Below are 15,930 nucleotides of genomic sequence, written 5' to 3'. Positions count from 1 at the left end.
GAGCCGCCACCTCAACATGTATCTAGCAACGCTCGCGGTTTATTACCTTGTACATATATATATATACGTACACACATGCGTGTTTCCACAGCAAGGTAGCAGCACAAATATATATGTATCTAATCGTATGCTTGAATGCGCGCCGGAAATGGATTAAAGTGCCTTTTACGTGCAGTGTAATAATTGAAAAAAAATATAGAAATGAAACAAAACAAAAAACAGATTCTCTCTTGCGCTCACGAAGGCCTCAAGTGCCATACGTAAATAATAAAAGAAGAAGATGAGAAAGAAAAAAAAAGAAATGAAATTGCTACCTACCGCTTATGAGAAAGGTGTATATAGGGGGATGGCCAACGCCCTGTAGCATGCAAATTTTTAAAAGAAGGCGAATCGACGAGTTTCCCCGCGGGCTTGTATAAAAAATAATATGCAGAGTGTGTCTTGATGATTGATGATGATGGTATGTACGGTGCAATAAACGGCACGCAATTTTCCGTTCATTGAAATTGCACACTCATTTCCCGCAACGAAAAAAATTCACTTTTATTCGGTTCGACCTTGCAGTCGTATCCGTCGGATGCAAATGTGGGTTAACGGTCTGATGCCAATTCTAGGGGATGACGCAATGAGAAAAAAAAAACTTGCTAAAAATTCTATCCTCTTTTCAAATCAAATAATATTTGCTCCAATTGATTTTATCTTTCCCAGTTCAACTTCGGCGTCAAACTATCTGCCGGGGATGATGATATTGATGTTACTCCGTGTTACTCACGCCTTGGTGGAAGGCCAATATCATCGAATTGGATTCAATTTCCCCCAAAAAAGACATTCTTCGTCATGCTTTGTGTCAAAGAAAAGTCTTGATGACAAACGACAAAAGAAGACCCCTAAAGCCGCTTTAATTCCATGTTGTGTTCTATTCGTTTAGTGGGGATCGTTGGTGCACACACGATTCGTTCGACACCGCAGGGATATATGGCTCTCTCTCTCTCACCCTTGACCAAAAAACGTCGGGATAATAAAATAAATAAGAAGGACGGAAAACAAATAAATCACTATTAAAGCCCGGATCATCCGGGGAGTTGACTGGAGGGAAAATACTATATATATAAAGGGCGTATATTTCACGCTGGATTCGGGGAGCGAACATAATAAGGTTTCCCCGCGTAATCCATGCACACAGAATGAAAAATTTGGAAAAAAAAAGGGAAAGGGGGAGTGTGAACACACAATTTAGGTCAACATTAGCTCAACAATTTTTCTTTTCTTTTTTTAACTTTCCTATCACTTAGGAGTCGTGTAGTTAAATACCAAATTGTTATTTGTGCGCAACTGACGTGCGTTCGAGCTTTTTTTTTGTGTTGCACATCATTTTCTTTTTTTTTTGAGTTTCCCGAAATATGTCAGTCTGAAAGATGAAGGCGAAACCATCAGAGCGCTATAATGACGTATTAACTGCATAGGCGCTGGCTGGATTCGTTCTTCTTTTTATAGAGTCTGTTCAAAATTTAGAACACGTCAAATCTTACGTATAGCGTACCGACGGTGGCTATATAGAGGAGCAGGTACACAATATTCATGGGTGGAAAAGAAAAAAAAAAGAAGCGTGATTCGGCGCCGTTTTGACTGCTGGCGCCCGACATGACTACATATCCCCCCACTAGCCTGAACATTATATCACAATAGACGGGAAGTTTTATTCTTTTCGACTCTTAATATTTTTTCGGCATTTTTCTTCTTAGATCTTATTTTTGTTGTAGAAAGGGAAAACAAGTTTATTAGCCGCATGAATCAACAGCCAGGGGGGAGAAGAAATACTTTTATACGGAGCAGAAATAGCGTGTTTATGATGCTATCGACGTCATGCTGTGGTCCCTATAATAATGGGATGAGCAACAGACTTGTCCGTATAGTTGCGACAGGTAAGTAGTACACATATTTTTTCCGTGTTATCTTATATCCCCCTGCCTGCAATATTCGCTTCCATGCTTCCTGAGTGGCATCTCAGCTCATATTGCCCATAAAACAACTCGCCGTAATGAAAGAGAAACTCGGTGAAATGAAGACCGAGCGCGGCCGACCTGTTGGAGCACAGATACAGTGTATACGGTACGCTTATTAGTTATTACCCAAGCAGCGCTTATGGAATGCGAGGGGATATATCAACGGCAATCATCCCAATAGTTGGAAAAAGCATTCATGTTATGCTACATATGTCACCGCACATGCGTCTAGTCGAGTGATGCCTATCTCTGTGTGTACACGGCGGCGCTGGCGCGCATTCCTTTCAGCAACTCGGATATGTAGTTGTGATTGTTATCCTGGTTACACGACTGGAAACATCTGGGGCAATTAAATCATGCCCACATGACTAATTTCGCTTGAATTCCGCTTGAGGTACGCCAACATTTCCGTTTGCCAATTAATGTTACCGAACCTTATTTTCAAACATTTGTTTACTTCTTTATAACTGGTAGAGCCATCTAGTTGTGGTTGGATAAATTATTAGTTACTCCGACCGTAAGATGGCAGTAAGTAAGAGCGGCGCCAAATAGACCGCGGTTCCATTATATTGTTGCTGTTCTACAGCATCGATTATCTAAGAATTGCAGAGTTTCGGGACCACACGTGACTAGCCCCAGAGTTTTGGTGCATCCGACTCACGATCAAGACGTGACACATTCATTTTTCAAAATCAAAACGAGTTTATACCTGACATCCTCGATCGACTGACTTCCCTCGTCCGCTGCTGTGGCGACTGATTCGACCAAATTAGATTATAAAAAAACGGAATGTTAGTAGTAGTAGTAGCCCTGTCATCTCTGGGGGTTGACAAATGGTTCAAGTTTTCCCATCTTTTCAGCTTCTAGTCGGAATGCGGCAACCGCTTGTATATATGTATATCGGGAGCTATAGAGGTTGTTTCCGTGTATATCCCGGCGATCGACCCGTTTGGCTTATTTTTTCGCATCAAATAAGAAAAAAAGAATAAAAAGACACAACAACAATAAGAAAAAAAAGAAAAATGTTTTCCTATTCGTGTCGTCTTTCTTTTATTCGTCTCTCAACTGTCCCCGTATATCCGAACACGACATTTACATATTTCAGACGCGTAGCCTGTCAATCCTTTTTCACCAATTTCACGTAGTCCTTTTATACAGGGAGAAGAGCCCGGCCCTATTTTAACATATATACGAATATCTTATATAGAGCCAGATTTTATATAGCCTAAAGCGTCGTGTTCCTTCTAAAATTCTTATCGAGCAGCAGCTGGAGAGATTTGTAGCCATCCAATTCACAGAATGGATCTAAAAATTGGAGGAAGAAAATATCGTAGCCATGTATCATCACATCTATGCGCACGAGAAGGAAGATACAACACAAGTTGAATGCAAGATATAGTGTCAGTATAGGAAACAAAAATAGGGCAGATATTAACCGTCGTTGTATACATTCTGAATTATATCGATCGACTTCGCACGAATATATTTAAGTTGGTTTTTTAAAATTCCCTTTTATACAGAATAACAATTCAATTTTGTAAAATCAGCGCATGTAGCGGCAGTGCACAGATTTTCTTTTTGCGTGTCCACATTGATTACATAAAGAGTTTGTGTGTGGAAACCTTGGCTATGTGATTAGGGATAGGCCATATTAATACCTATACTTTTGAGAAGACATGCACGCATATTTCTCGCCTACGATATAACTTTATCGGATCACTCGACGGTCTTTGCATGTTCTACATAATAGGCTGCAGTTAACATTATAGCCCGCCCCGCCCTACATTAAGTGATTTTTTTTTTATTAATATGCTTAAGTTAAAATTTTTATCTTTTTTTAATGTCTTCAAACTGCAGACAAGAAAAAAATTGTTGGCCGCATACCAATAATGCATCCTCATTTAGGAAGTAGAGGCCAAAATAAAGAATGATCAAAATTTATGAAAAACCATCAGCAAAACGGGTCGAAATGGGATGCAACATTTTGGAGAACCAAACCGAGGAAGTAAGTAAACAACCATATGTAAAAAAAAACATAAGAAATCGTTGAAAACTTATAACAGAATGCAACTTTGGCCGGACAAAAGTTTGCGCGCAAATATTACAGGCATTCGAATCATAACGGAAAATACGTAACCGTATTTCTAAAAACTTGCACATTGAAAAGGACGTTGCGTTCCATCGAAAGTTGTCGTGTGTCCAACGTGTCCAACTTTATCATTCCGAGCTCAGAAATTAAAGGTCGAGCTTTGGCTGTCGAATAATCATTGCATTTTGTTTCTAATTGCACAAAATAGCGGATATTACATGCGAATGCCTCAAACTATATGTGCATAATACATGCTTTTCCCATTTAAAGTACTACGTTGGGAAATATGTTGCAGAGTATGCGGTTATGCTGTAGCCTATGCGACATATTGGTAATACCACGAATTGTGTTGCACAACCGCACACTCTCATCCGCGGTACCCGTGCGGGATCTTTTGATCGAGATCAAAGGCAATTTTACATTAATCGACGGTAATTATTACGCAACCATAAGCAATTTTTCCCAACATAAATTAGTGGATCATGCAGAATGTCCGTATACGGTATACATCATACAGTTCCATCAAGTTAAATAATTCTACGGGGATTAATTTAAACGCATGGCTGTGGTAAAGAGGCGAAGCGTGCTGGACGAGCCCGCCCCTTTGTTATTCATCAGTAAGAATAATATCGGAGAGAGACGCCGACGGACGCGGTGAGTGACAAATGATAAGGTGCAGGTCTATTTTGGGACGTCAAACAGCGATCGATGCATTTGCATGACTCGTGCGTCTGTATGGGTTTATTTATCCGACAAAAGAAAAATCGAGCTGTTTCGTATTAGACTGCATAAGTTCATAAATAAATGGGCGACGATCCATTACCTGTCTTCGCAAAACTCTTAAGTCGGAGCGTGGGCTCAATAGGGAAGTGCTCATACATTAATCGCGTTCTCGAGACTTTACTTGATGGGGTGTTGCGTCATGAGCACTCCACGCAGTATATAACAAGTCTTGGAACACTTCACCGAGACCGGTTCCATTCAGTCTGTCAATAGCTGCGCATACTATATAGGGTTTTTCTTTTCCCCATTTTCATCACAGGAGGAGGACTTCATGTTTTATGCACAGCTGCTGCGCATAAAAACCAGAATAGTGTACAAGGGCCTGCTTGATTATACTCCATAAGATTTTTTGGCTCTTTTAGAAACAAACACGCGAAACACAAGTAGGCGTATGGTAAAGATTATACGCTATAGTCGGAAATGCTAACATTGATGAAAATCCTACGCAATCAAGATAGGAACGATGGAATGATGAAATATTCCAGTGTGCTATTAGCAGGAGGGCCTATCCGCCGTCTTGAGGGATTATTACAAACAAAAATAATACAACATCTATATAATATTGGTGGGGTTAAGCTGTTGGGGTATTAGGTCTACAATATCGTGAGCAGTCTTTTAAATGATTCGCTTTATTGGAATAGAAAGCTTGTCAAATAAACTATATTGTATATTTCCTATTTATTATACAAACTACTTTATTGGGGTTGGGCACAAAATATAACGTCAACTAGAATACGGATATAAAAAAAAGAAAAGTGTGAGTCGAGATTTTCGATGACACTCGTGACAGCTCCAATCGATAAAATACTATATATCGAATCGGGTAAAAGAAAAAGAAACCCGGTCGTCACGCTCTCATCCTTACACTTCAACCGTTTTTTTTTTCTTTCTTCTTCAATCTGAGAGTCTCCTATTTAAAATTAAGTTACAAGATCAATTTCGCAACGCGTCAATTATAGTTAAGTCCAGAGAGTGCCAACACTCGGGCGACAACCACGGTCTAGTCATGTCGCCTTTTATTAGACTACGTAACTTACCGCTCGCGCTGTGCATTATGTATTTACCTAAAAGGCGTTCCTCCCACCCCCCCCCCCCTGTTCTTGATGGCTGACGTAAATTGACCCGGCAGTTTATGACGCATAGAATTTAATAACCGAGACGCCGTCCCAACAGTCTAGACCTCCTGCTAATTTTTTTTTTACATCTTCCTTGTACAAAAACAAACACGGACAATATTTTCTTATACAAGTTAAATGAATATAGGCTACTTATATTTCTATCGTTTCTTGACGACGGCGGCGGAAGAAAAATGTGGAAAACGGAATCCCAACTTTTCTTGTACAATGGTCAATGGGCGACGACGTCAAGCGAAATGCTATAAAGCTGCGCTTTTGATCAGCCGATTGCCATGGCCGTAACTCAAAGTGAATGGAAATCGTCCGCGTTTCCCCCTTCGAAGTTTTATTTTTTTTTATCCGTTCATTTTTTTTTCCCCGGGCCGTCTTCTCAAGGAAATCAACTTCGTTCCACCGCACAAACTGGCAATATCTGGGAACAAAACAAAACCATCAAGTCTAAAACTTAGAAGATCGAGCGCCACATACAAGCAAGCAACCGGGAGAAAGTTTGGATTCGGCTAAGTTCATTTTTTATTTAGAAAAGTATGCGCACTGTAACTTGTTTCGCGTATAGTATACGTAATACTTACTATACGTATAGAGAATTAAATCTGCGATGGACGAGTCTAAGGAAGCCGCCGAATTTCGCGTCTATAAAACTTTAAAATAATGACATCAACGTGGTCTCATCTTAGTCTTCTTAGTATCCTGCGATGACTTTGATCTTTTCGTCGTTTGTCTCGAGGTTTGTCTTTCTCACAATCTCGTCTGCTCCGGGCCACTGAAATCAACTAATAAGTAAAGTTTTATTGACAACCACACAATAAAAAGAGGGAAAGAGGAAAGACAGAAAGGAGAGTGGGAAGGAGAACATCATATACTCCCAAGTTCTCCGCATCTCGCTCTATGGTAATTGACATGAAAGCTTTGGTTTAGTTCAGCGATGCCAATCGGCTTTGCGCAAGAAACAAGCGAAATGCCATCACCGATCGATTTTCGTTATTCTTTTTTTTTAAACAAGAGCGAGAATTGAAAACCTTTTCGTCTCTCCTGCCACCCTTTGTATTAGAGGCCTAGTTTCCCCCTGTAATTCTTATGGATGCGATGGTGGTGTGTATAGCGCGCGCTGTTCCTTCTTCGATTCGGAAACACTACCGTTCGCTACCGTTATTAATGGCATTGCGTAGGTTATCCAGGACGACTTGCAAAGTCACTTGTTTGCATACATCCATTTCCCTTTACGATCGATCCGAGGTCACAGTAGAATTCTTCGGCGTTCTCAAAAAGCCAGACAGATAGCGATCGAAAAAAGAGCTTGCACAAGAAAAGAACTACCTCATTCGATTCACGGGTTACGTATATACCGCACTATAGGCCCTACTTGCGTAGTACATCGTACTATATATATGTAAATAAAAATGTAGCACCGAGCCGTGGAGAAATAAGGAAGAAAAACTTGGATAGGATTTCGCATCTTTTGTTACTGGACGGGACGGAGAAAATTCTTGTGTCCATGTTGCATCCAAATAGACACGCAGCTATGTATGTATGTGCACCTAACGTATCGATTCCAAGGGGAAAAAATAAAATAAAAAGTTGCGCAACAACGGAACGGAATTTCCTATTTTTCTGGACGTCCAATTTCATAAATTTATCTCTACTTTATATACAGTATAATTGGTGGACTTTTCGGGGAAAAAAAATTTTTGTTGTCGACGTTGACATTTAAATTACGCATTCCACCCAGGACCTAAGAGGCCCGTTTCAAAGTGATGAGATGCTCGGAACGGGGACATCGCGTAAAATGTGAAATAGACTCCGTTTATATTCGAGGAGAGCCGAGATTCAACAAAAAGAATATTCAAATAAATAAAACTAACAACAAGGAGAGCGAGAGTCTTCTCGGTTCTCATTCCATGCAAAATAAGTAATATCCGAGAAAAAAAAAGAAATCAAAGTTAAATAATTCGTTATGTTGTTTGCATAGTCAGAAAGAGAAGACAAAAAACGTCCCCCGCCTGATATTTAATGGGTTATTTGAAATTGGACGAACCACTGATGCTTACGTTGATGTTAGCCTCAAATATTCTGAAATATTCGTGATGGCTCTCAAAAGCGGAGAGAGCTGCGCCCTCCAAACGGCAGAGATATTGGCGAATCGAAGGCCGGAATAAAAAGTCGGAATCAATGCGAGAGAAGAATATCAATCTGTTTTTATCTCTTAATCATTTCCCCGTGTAAAATTCTATGTCAATTCAAGTCTGCGCATCTTTATTCTCCGCTGCTCGCGTGTGCGGTTGATTGGGAGGAATTGTTCCTGATTTGGTTACGTTTGCCGTGTTACACGTTTCGAGATTTCCGCTGTCGCCAAGTCACATTTTTTTTTTTTTTTTTCTGGAACGAGGATTTGGGGAAAGAAAAAAAGTCGACTCCAATACACGGAAATGTACAGGATTATGCATAGATTTCGAGAATGGGAACAAGAAAATTCTTTCCAAGTGGATGGTCCCATTCACCAAATTGAAACGCTTCCCGCATCGGGAAAAGAATAAGGGAATTTTATACCATCGACATATATCGGAACACAAGAGAACAACAAAGCAATCAGGAAGACGAAAGACGTGAAGCAAAAGGCAATCGGAAGTATCGCCATCCATTTCCTTCCGATTCGTTTTTCGTGTACGCCAATTGGAACTTGATAGATTATGCGCTTGTGTGTATAATGCAAGCTCCAAACTCATTTAGATTTGAAATGGGTTAGATCGATGATTTTGATCCAGTTTCAAAGTAGGCCCACATATCCTTCGCCCTATACACTACTAGCCCATCGGAAAAGAAAGAAAAAATTAATATCCAACTTTACTTCTTTAGTTCCCATTATTTTTATTTGGGGGGGGGAATTTTCAGTCTCTTTCGATTTCATCATTTCTTTTTTCGGTCTTCCTTCATCCGCTTCCATGCCGAGTTACATCAAACTTCATAATGCATCGGAAGATAGACGAGCCCAGCTCAAAACCCTTCCGCTGTTCTTGTACGGGAAAAAAAGAGAGAAAAACCCCGAGACCAATCAATGAAAAATAGCAAAAGAGTCCAACGACCGTCGTGGCTTCTCTTTTTTATCTACTCCACGCGTAGCTTTTATGTTCGGTGGATCTACGCCTATGTATATACCTTGCCATAGCTCAAAATCGATGACAGAGACGAATAGCGGGGTCGGGGTTTCCGAATCGACTCGGTGCGACTTAGAATGCACACAGAATTTCCCATTGCCCACGTGATCTTTCGTCTTCTATAACCCCATCCGCCCACTTCCAAACGCTTTGTGGTATTGTTGATATTAAATAACGAGGAGGTACCGGTGTGGAGGCAGGTCCCTGAATTCGATTGTTTAACCCACAGACAAAGTTGTGCGGTACAAAACCGGGCCTGATCTGCAGTCGTTCTTCAAATGAGTTATTAACGAACCCTGACTGAGTCAACAAAAACAGCAATGGAGAAAACAGTAACAGTCAACGGCATAGCTGGAATAATCGTACTCCGTACTATGTCACGATTCATAATCAACGTCATCAAATAGTCAGAAAGGACGAATATGTTCACTTTTCCTACCTTTAAGCCTGGGAAATCCGGCCAGGCATCCACAAGTGCTCCATCCGCAGAAAAGTTGAATACGCCAAGCAGGATAAGAAAAAAAGGGGGTCCTCGTGAATACACCCACACTCACATGGGTGTACACAAGGACATAGGATATTTAAAGAGAGGGGAATTTCTCCAATCAAACAGGATGCTGTTCTAAATTAAAAGTTTAAAAATGGGTTACGACAAATATTTACAATAAATTAACAAAAATCATTTTACCCAAGCGATGATGCTGAGATTGTTGCAGATGACAGGGCAACACCAGCACAAGCAAAGCTGGTAGATGTTGTATTTATAATGGCTGGATCAGGCCTAAAATCTGCAAAAAGGAAAAGGTTACAATCAGTGCAAACAAACTGCCATGCATCGACAGGGGGCTTGCTAGTCAGGAACTTACATTTTACACATTCGGGGTTTTCACAAACAGGTTTAACTTTGCCATTTAAGCTCCCATAATCGTACTATTTGTATTTTTACTTGTCTTAGTTATATTTACCTGTAAAACAGCATGGAGTGTGTATTACGCGACCAGAGTTGACTCGACAATCGACAACCACAATTTTGTACTTTTATACTTTGAAACTTCTAATAAAACGAAGCAGACGACACTCATCTTCTAATTAGCAATTGCTTTTTAAGATATCGATAGAAATAAAAAATCGACCAATTATTTTAGGATAGTCAATCTAAAATAAAAATAGCTGTTGTCGCTTAATTTAATTTGTTTTGCAAATTAGTTTACGAATTTTAAGATAAGCCTCTGCGGCACCGGGAAGCGTCGGACGGCGAATCTTTTGCAATAAATTTGTTAGCAACTCACTCACGAATATTTATTAATGCAAAATTTCGCAAAAAATGTGGAACGCTTCACGATTTTGCGTGTCATCCTTGCGCAGGGGCCATGCTAATCTTCTCTGTATCGTTCCAATTTTAGTATATGTATTCCGTATGGAATACATCTATAAGTTGTCCAGTCACGGTATTTATACAAATCCACGCCGCCCAAATCATGAGTGGTGTTTTTGTTAAATTAAAAAATTTCTATTTGTAAAAACTATACAGCCAATCGGAAATCAGTTTAAATGGCCATGTAGCCCTTTAAAGTATTGTTAAAGTTCATTTGTTGGTTGGTTAGAATTTCTTTTAGGCTTTACACGAACTGCATTAAAGTCAATTCAGTGTAGTTCAAATAGGCGACGTGCGGCGCCATCCTGTCTATGGCGCTACCCCTCCCTATACGTATAGGAGGAGGGTACAGGTACAGCCTACTCATAGGGTGTAGATTCTAGTGGGGGTGAGGGTGGGATCCGGTTCAGTCCTTGACACAGTAATGATTGGGCAGGGTATTGTCAGGTACAGGTACTATTGTGCAAGCGTTAAAAAAGTTAGAGGATACAACAAACTTGTAGCACAAATTTTTTAAGTTTGTCTAAACACTGTCAAATAAAAAGTTGAATCTTGTGCCGCAAAATGTGCGTGTTAACAATGGTTAAAACACGCATCCGCACAAAAATCTGCTCCGAGTTAAAAGAAAACATATTTTTTCGAATTCGCATCAAAATGTAAAATAAAGCGAAACCCAAAAGTCCCCGACCTTCTTTATTGGAACTTGTCTTGTTTTTATTGTCTTGAACATTTGTTTCCATCACTATTTAGTGTGTGTGTGTCACATTACAGTGTACACCACATTTTTGTAATTTTATTTGTTAACTGCTATTTTTCGCGCAGCCCCGAACGTTTTCAAAAAGTGAGCGTTCCGTTTTCTTTGCAATCTTAAACTTCGTCTAATCTTCTTTGAAACTTTTTTAAACAAATCGAAAGCAGACGACATTAATCTTCTACTATTGTATTAGCCCTCTTTAAGTAATCGATATAAACCATTAAAAATAAATCCCTCCCCTAAATCCAAACCGTTAAAAAACGATAAAACTGATCGGGATTATTTCGTAACTTAAAGTTTGTCTCAACAAGTTACATTGAGCCTCAGTCAACCTAAACTCTCAAAATCTACCACCGTCAAGATAAAAGTATAAAAATGTGCTCGAAACCCGCAGATGATTATTATTTTTAGACCGAAACCATCCCAATAAGGCCCCAATAAGACCCTTGCCAGGACCCTCTAGGAAGCCAAGAGGGAATAACAGTTCTTTCCGAGCTGTGTATAGCTAACCACCGTATACGAAACAACAACAACTAGGGTGGCGCTGAATGGTTTTTATCAATCAGTTAACAGACAAGAAGGATCTATTATATGGGGACGGCTGCTGTGTGAAAAAGGGGATGTCGTTTCCTCATAGGAAAAGTCACAGTAGCAGTATAGGGCAATAATTAATCTCAGAGGATATACGGGTATCAGCGATAAGGGAACAAAGATGGATGAGTTTGCTGGGTGGGGGGGGGGGGAGGCTATGACAGTGTTCTCTGTATATTTATATTTATATATAATACTGTCTCAGGGATATCTGAATATCCGCTTATCCAAAAGACCAAACGTCAAGAAAGAAGCCGAAATGATTTTTCAACTTTTTTTTCCGTCGGTTTTGAAATTGCCAACTGTTTGTATTTTATTTTGTGTTCGCCTATTTTTTATTTTCATGTCCCCCCCCCCCTTTTCACGATTTATTACTTTGTGCTACACACATTTCGCTAGAAATACTTATGGGAATATGAAGTGGTTGGCCGCTAAGTTGCGACGCCGCGCATCTCACACGACTGCGAATGAGGCGCTCGTGGGGGCGGGCGGCCTGTTGTGGGTGCCCACGGAGACGAGGCAAGAGTTTTCAATTTCCCTTTCATCTTTTGATATTAGGAAGGCATGCACTCCTTTACGCAAGTTGATAGCATTAAGCGCCAGAGAGGCACAAGTGAAAGAAAAGCGGAGCAAAAAAAAAAAAACCAAGTTCTCTCGTTCCCGCCGCAATATAAAATGACGGAGCTAGAATATGTAATAGGTTGCTCAACACTACACTATATACTATGAGAGAACCAACCCCACGAAGAAAAGGCAAAAACTCTATCGAGAAAGTGCATGTGTGTGAATACTATATAGTGCGGGTGTCGGTTGGATCATTGTATCTTTTACGTAATATACACTTGGCGTCGACATCATCTTATAGATGACTATAGTGCATCACGTTATTGGACAGCAGAAGAAGATTCTCAGTCGAAATAGATGCACATATCCTATCATTTGAAATATAGGTATATATGTAATATAGTCGTGTCACACTATAGTAGGAAATGTATTTTGCAAACAGAGCAGGCCGCCTTTCGTTCCCAGTCAAATAAAATACAAGTTACGCCGAGCTGTGTCTGTTTACTAGTAAACTCCGCGGTGGTGGCTCTCTTTGCTGCTCACTATCTCTAATAGCTTTGGTAGCAGCAGCAGTGGCGGGCTCTGTTAGGTATTCAACTTTTCGGGTGTGGTCAGGATTATAGTAGCCAAAAGGAGCGCATTAGTGTCTATACAGGCAACGTTCGTTCACAATTGTAGATCAGCGGGCGACTCGTGCATGACCTTTAGCATGTGCCCCCATATTGTTCTAGCAGTGGCGTTCGTCTTCGTGCACGGCGTACACCAGTAGTAGTAGCGAATGTCCTTCCGCCTAGTCGCCTCACAATCCAAAGATGAAACCCAGGGCCCTCCCCTTCTGCTCTTAGAGTGGCTGTTGTTGTTTCTTGTAATAGTGCTTTTATAATGCATGGCGTGCTCGCTCAACTTGGCGGGCCAGCAGCAGCGGCATCAGCACATAATAGACACAGCCCTATATTGACGGGTAGGTACTCTAACTACAACACTCGAATAGGTAGGAGTGGTAGTACTGGCGATATCTATTTTCTACTCGTCACGTATACTATCCGGAGTAGTAGTAGATATCCCGATTTATTGCACTTAGGAGATTGCCAAGGAGTGAACTCATTAGCCGAAAAGGCAACAGCAGACTGCTGCTTTGGCAAATAGACATTCGAACATAGGACATTCTAATTTCTTAGTTCACCCGACCCACCCTTCAGTTCAATATGTGACTATATAGGCCCCTACTGTACACCGTATACAAACAAGACAGTGTGTGTGTGTGTTTGCACCCTTTGTGTTTTCTAGACGTTTCGTCGGATGGGATGGCACACGACAAATAACCAAGTAGTCGTACGTATAGTTCATTATGACTCTGAATTATAGTCTATGCCAACCAACGTAGAGTTTGAGTCGTTCGCACTCTCTCTTGAGAGAAGAAGAAGTACCCCCCATTTACGTAGCGAGGAATAATTCATACAGCAGCAGTATATTTATCGTGTAGGAGAGAATCACTAGATGAATTTATGTATGTATAAGGGGGAGGGGAGGAAGGGAGGATGAATATTACGAGGACAGCGTCGAGGGGGGACCAGCAGTATATGAGAGAGAAAGGGTGGAAACGAGATCTGATGAGGGGGAAAGAAAAATGTTATCGACGGGAACGCAAAGAAACACGCACATAGGAGCCAAACATAACACAACGTAACATAACTACATGTTGAATTGTGATTAGTTCAATCAAGAGCGACAGGCGTCGTCATTGCCGTAACAAGGAGAGATGAGGGTGATGTGAGTGGGAGAGAGAGAGAGAGAGAGAGGTACAGTACTGCACAGTAGATAGAGAAGAAAGTGTGATGATGATGGACGACACATGGCGTCGTTTACACGGACTGCCGAACACGAACGTGCTGGTGTCGCCTCGGAGAACACGGAGAGAGAGAGATGGTCGGAGCTTCGCAAAGGTTTAGGATGAGAGCCGATGGGAAAAGCGATTCGTCCGGAATACGTAAAAAAAAGAAAAAATCAAATGGAATTGATGTGCATCCGTCAGAATTTGTGAAGATTTTTCTCCTCTTGTATAAAAAAGAAAAAAAAATACACGGAGAAAAACCCGTGTGAATCGTTTTCGCAAAGCATACACACACACGCGCACACACACACACACACAGATGGAACAAAATGCCGAATGAGAACAGCAAAAGAGTACCAGCGGTGAATCGGGAGCGGCGGGAGATATCAAGCAAGAGTTATACATGGAGCAGCTATCGCCTTTTTTGTGTGTGTGTTTCCTTTTCTTCTTTATTTTTATTTTATTTTTTTTTCTCGCCGAGTCATCCAATCGACATGGTTAAAGTTATGCGATGGCGACGATAGAGAAGAAGACGACGCAACTAATGGAATACAATATCGATCGGAGGTGGAAATACAAGCAGGAACCAAATGATATGGGATCGGAAGAGCAAAGCAGAGCAGCATGGGTGTGTCTTTGAGAAAAGAAGAGAATGAAGGAGAGAACAAAAAATAAAAAAAAAAGAAAAATCGGATGAGAGACAGCGAAGAGAGAGAGAGAGAGTTCAAAAGGAGGTTAATAGTAACGGGAGGCGTGGGCAATGTCAACAAATTCCGATGGCCTTCTATATAGTGTCCCCCCGACATATATATAGAAAAGGAGCTGATGGGCGAGCCGGAATAGGACAATATTACCCCCGGAAAAAAAAAAAAGAAAAGAAGAAAAAGCAGCAAGCTAGAGCTCTATACTGCGGAAGCAGAGAGTAGCTCTCCCACTGAGTTATTTGCTCTTCTTCTTCTCCTTTGCAGCCCTCGAACAGAGCAAGTCGCAGACGCGTGCAGTACACACACACACACACACACATAGATGCCTAGGTACCTACTAGACATCCAGCAGCTCCCTAATGTTCTTTTGGCTCCCGTTTTCCCCCCTATCCTCGGTGTAGTAGTAGTAGTCCATCTCTTTTGCCCGCTGCCTTTATTGTCTCTCGACTGTCTGTCCTATAGATCTGGATCCTCCTCTGGATTCCAACTTCCCGGAGATGACACAACCGTGTCTCCTCCTCGAGACATGGCTTTGTCATTTTGCCAGCAGAGCTCCAATCCAGCGCGGAGGGGGGAACTGGGAACCGGACCCCATCCATTTACTCCGCATCAACCTCCTTCAACTTTTTTTCTTTTCTCTTTCTTTTCTTTTCTTTAAGACTTTTTGGCTTGAACCAACACCCACCCCTTACCTCCCACTCCCGCATCCACCCGCTGTTCCGCCGACACTCCCGCCACCCCAATAGCCAACCCGCCGTGTGTCTAGGTCTCTATACAATATTGCCGAAAGAGTGGAAAATGGGTTTTGTCGGCGTATATAGACAGACACACACACACACACGTATACACAGTATATATGCACACACACTTAGAGTCGGACGAGGAGGATCAGATCGGCGCGTTTCTATCAACAGAATAAGAAGCATATGGCGGATATAATAATATGAA

At 41.2% G+C, this 15,930-nt stretch overlaps 1 long non-coding RNA gene and 1 other non-coding gene across 4 annotated transcripts; both read right to left on the bottom strand.

Moving 5' to 3' along the window:
* Window positions 1-1,098: 1,098 nt before the first annotated feature.
* LOC124340688 lies at window positions 1,099-10,239 on the bottom strand. Of its 3 annotated transcripts, none has more exons than XR_006918164.1 (4): window positions 10,129-10,239; window positions 9,852-9,951; window positions 9,603-9,785; window positions 1,099-1,497 (listed from the first exon to the last, which is right to left on the bottom strand). It is a non-coding gene; the product is annotated as an uncharacterized LOC124340688 (long non-coding RNA). The 3 variants fall into 3 exon arrangements; XR_006918165.1 differs by lacking the exon at window positions 1,099-1,497 and adding an exon at window positions 6,102-6,423; XR_006918163.1 differs by lacking the exon at window positions 1,099-1,497 and adding an exon at window positions 6,507-6,784.
* A 244-nt stretch (window positions 10,240-10,483) lies between these two features.
* On the bottom strand, window positions 10,484-10,589 carry LOC124341642. The gene has a single exon (XR_006918558.1). It is a non-coding gene; the product is annotated as a U6 spliceosomal RNA (small nuclear RNA).
* Window positions 10,590-15,930: the final 5,341 nt, after the last annotated feature.

The sequence above is a fragment of the Daphnia pulicaria genome, chromosome 5 (assembly GCF_021234035.1).
Source record: "Daphnia pulicaria isolate SC F1-1A chromosome 5, SC_F0-13Bv2, whole genome shotgun sequence".
Taxonomy (NCBI): domain Eukaryota; kingdom Metazoa; phylum Arthropoda; class Branchiopoda; order Diplostraca; family Daphniidae; genus Daphnia; species Daphnia pulicaria.
Note: the sequence above shows the minus strand (reverse complement) of the source record. Positions and strands in the feature narration are given on the sequence as shown.